The following is a 4040-nucleotide window of genomic DNA, read 5'->3' as shown; positions in this document are numbered from 1 at the left end:
CAGGGCAGTGGTGGAGTCCCCATCCCTGGAGGGGTTTCCCAGCCCTTGTGTCGAGGTGGTGCTGAGGGACAGGGGGCAGTGGGGACCTGGCAGTGCTGGGGAACGGGGGGACTCGATGAGCTTAAAGGTCTTTTCATCCTAAACGGATCTGTGAGACAGAGACAGCCACCATCACTGCAGACAGCCTGTACACAGCCCCTCTCCAAGAGCAGCTCTTCGGAAAAGGCTGGAGATGGGAAAGAGCTGAATGAAGAACCATCAGGCTGGGCGAGGAGGGATGGAGGGCTGAGAGGTGAGCGACAAGGAGATAAGACTAGTGACTAAAGGGAAGGGAAACTGGTACTCGCTGGACAAGAAACAGTTGCCAGGGCTGAATGCCAGGGCTGGGAGGACTCGATCCATCTTTCCCTGTAAGACTATTTCAGGACGTGATCTAAGGGTGCGAGAGGTTTGTCACAACACTTATCACTAGGATCTTCTCACTTAGGACTGCTGCCTCATTTCTTGCAGCAGATAGAGGATGATGGGGAGTGGGCAGTCAGGGGAGGGAGATGCATTTGGCTGAGGCAGCAGTGCTTCTTAAACCGTTTCCAAAATAGCTTCAGGCAGTTCCCACCCTTCCAACCCCCAAACCTGCAGCTTCCATTATGCCAATGCAACCAGACAATAAACCATATCAAAGAACCCATCAGGCTGACGCAGCCTTTTCCCAGCCACAGCAGCACAATTCAACAGCAAGAACTGGCCCTTCGATGTTTCCCCAGCTCAATCACACATTTCCCCTCAAGCAGCAGAGCTTGATGGAAGCAAGCAATGGTGAGAGCGCGCTGGGATTGCTTACTGCGGTATCACCATCAGAACAGAGCGAAAGAAGGAAAATGCTGAGAATCCCGATGGGTTCCTTTGCCAATTGTGAAGCCACACGAAATGCTCAAGCCAGACTCTTCACGGAGTTATTCCAACCCAACTGAATTCATAAATTTCCTTATGAAGCAGTGAGAACCAAAACTCCAAGAGCCTTTTTGTACTTCAGAGCTGGCTTCATCTATTATGCAGCACCGAAGAGAGCAGCCGCCCCACCTGACGACACCACAGAGCTGCTCGGGTAAAGCGAGCTCCCGTCCTCCCGAGCCACTGAGTGAGCTCTGGCTTTGTGAGGAACGCAGGCAGAGGAGATGATGCAAGTGAAGATTTGAAAAATTCATGCCCAGGGATGAATTAGAACCGTAAAGTCACCTTGGTTCTTACATTCCTTGATTTTTAAGTATACGTGGCTCTGCGGTCTGAGCAAGGTCGATTCAAACCGACAAACCCTTGTGTAATGCAACACCATAATGCACCATCAAAAACCATTTGTGCTGTTCTGGGCAGAACCTTAAGCTTCCCAATTTAGCGAAGAGCTCAATTCTCCACGTGCTGAAGCATCTGTTCCCCAGTATGCTGCACAGAGCCTCACCTCACAATCTGATGGGCTCACAGCAGAGCTCTGGGTTTTTTGCATTGTTTCCTAAAGACCCCAGCAATGATGCCCAAAATTTCCACTGAAGATACAGCACTTTCTGCTCCCCTCCCTCCATTCCTCAGCTTTGTCTCTGGCTTAGGCGGGTGGCAGCTCCAAGTGCAGATTCCAGCAGGCTTCAACACCTGACAGCATCTGCCATTTCACTTGAAGCTTCTGTTTAGAACCAAATTTACGGTTTGCTCATCGACACAGTGAACGCAGCACGGCAGTAAATACCCGTTAAAATCCTTACATGCAGCTTCTATCAGCACAAGCTCATCCAGCTGAGGAATACAGCTGGATGATGTATTTCTTGCACTGTACAAGGCAGTCAGGACCAGTATAAACAAAATCTGAGTGGAGCTTCACATCAAGATTGAAAGTTTCTATTTTAGGCACTCTGGAAAAATCAGCGCATACAATTAGGTTCTCCGTAACATTTGCTTGGAACAGTATTTTTCTGTTTGGCAGAGGAAGTATTTTTAAATGCTGCTCTTTCACAACTATCTCCTGAAGGTCCAAGACTGTGCCTTAAAGTAGCAGGGTACTAGTAAAAAGCTGCGACTGGTCAAAACAACAATAAAAAAATTTATATTGATGTTTCTTTTCAAAAATTAGATGTCAGAAGCAAAGTCATACTTGTTTTTCTTGCTCATTAGCACTTGATTTCACTCTGTCAGATCTTGTGTATTCTCCAGATACAGAATTACACTGAACTGAGTTGTAGAAGGTCAAGCAAAACCAAAAGAATGACAGAAGGAAGTGAAAAGAGACTTCCATTTCTTCTGTTTGTGAGATAACCTCGAAAAGAAATTGCTGGAATAAAATGACATAGTTCTACCTCTCCCAATTTCCAGACCGCACGAAACCAGCAATAGCTTCCCACCCCATCTCCACAACCTCGGCAGACTTCGACCTGCACACTTTTAGTTATTTCACAAATCACCATTTAAACCAACAGCCCAAACGGACTCCAAAATCACAGAGTAATTAACTGTGCCCTCCTCACCCACTTTACAGAAGAACATTTCTATATCCTCTAGGATTTGACACATCTCTGCAGTAAGCAAGGTGCCCACACCCTCATCTAGCTCCTCCAAGCACAGACACTCAGGTTGCCTATATAAGCACGTCAGGTTTATCTAATCCCCACCGAGGCTTCAGTTCACTCTCCACTCCACGTCAGCCACGTGTTTCAGGTCAGCTGTGTCCTGAAATTAAAGGGGGATTGCTGCAGCGCTGCACAGAACAATACCAACTAATTGCTCCAGAACAGCTACTTGTAAATGAAGTCATTATTCCAGAGCCAGCTGATGACTGGATTTATTTCACAACAGCTTATTCTGCAACAACGTACAGTATTTAGAAGAAATTCTGCCAAACTTTCACTACCCCAAAGCGAGCAGGCTGGAATACAAGCAGCAATCAATTTCCCAGACTAACAAGAGGCAAAAGCCACACTTAGTCACCCACCAGATGCACAGAGAGACAAAAGAAAAGACAAAACACAGGTAGAGCTACTGACAGCTGGGAAAGGCAAATACTAACGCTGCTACTTCTTCCCAAGGAAGATGTTGTTAAATGAAGGGCTGTAATATGTGCTGTTCCGCAGGCAGTGTCAGCATCTCTCACCACACCAACAGCAGCCACTGATGTGCTCTTACTAAGGTAGGTTCAGCGCACTACGAGGTAATTATGGTTGTAAGGTCATCCACCTCAAGCCTGATTATACAGCTTCAAAACTTAATGACCAATTGGACTAATAATTGCTTTTAAAATCAGTTTGTTTTGCAAACTGCCTTCACAACCGGCTCTATGCAGTAAAGGGTCTACTTTTCATTCAAGAGAAAAAAAATCCTAGTTTGTTACAATGAAGCAAGTAATTTCTCCAGGAAGTCTCTTTCTTTTTACCCATTGTTTCTTTACAAAGACACCTACACGTACCTTACATCAAGATATGCATTTTATCCCCAACACGGGATCAAGGGGGTTAAATTAACAATTGCCAAGCAGTGGGCTTCTAGGGCAAGCTGCTTCTTGGCTGCTCCAGGTTCGAAGAGACCATAGAAACAAACAGCTAAGCAGGAAGCCATAGCTAACAGCCCTGAAGAACAGAGACACTCCCAAGTGATCAAACAGCAGATTGAAAAGCAGTATGAGGTGTCTCTGCTCTAACTGTTCTAGTGGACCCACCACCAAAGACAGCAGGGAAGTCCACAGCCGAAGGACTGAAAACCACCCAAAGCCCACAGCAAAACCTCAGGCTTAGCAGGAACACACAACTATGGCAACAAACTCTAAAGAAAAAAAGCTTTCCAAACAACTGAGATTCGGAGAAGTTTCTCTGGCAAATAAGGGGGTTGGAGGTAGCAGATTTTTTCCCAGCTGCTGCTGCTGGGTTTCTTCCACTGGGACAGCTGTTCTGTGCTGCTTCTTACATAGAGAAGGACATAGACTCATGGAATGGTTTGGGTGAGGAGGGACCTTTCAAGGCCACCCAGTCCAACTTCCCCCTGCAGGGAGCAGGGACATCTGCACC

The sequence above is a fragment of the Buceros rhinoceros genome, unplaced genomic scaffold, assembly GCF_000710305.1.
Source record: "Buceros rhinoceros silvestris isolate BGI_N320 unplaced genomic scaffold, ASM71030v1 scaffold7259, whole genome shotgun sequence".
NCBI classification, from domain to species: domain Eukaryota; kingdom Metazoa; phylum Chordata; class Aves; order Bucerotiformes; family Bucerotidae; genus Buceros; species Buceros rhinoceros.
The sequence above is the reverse complement of the archived record's forward strand: the minus strand, read 5'-3'. Positions refer to the sequence as shown.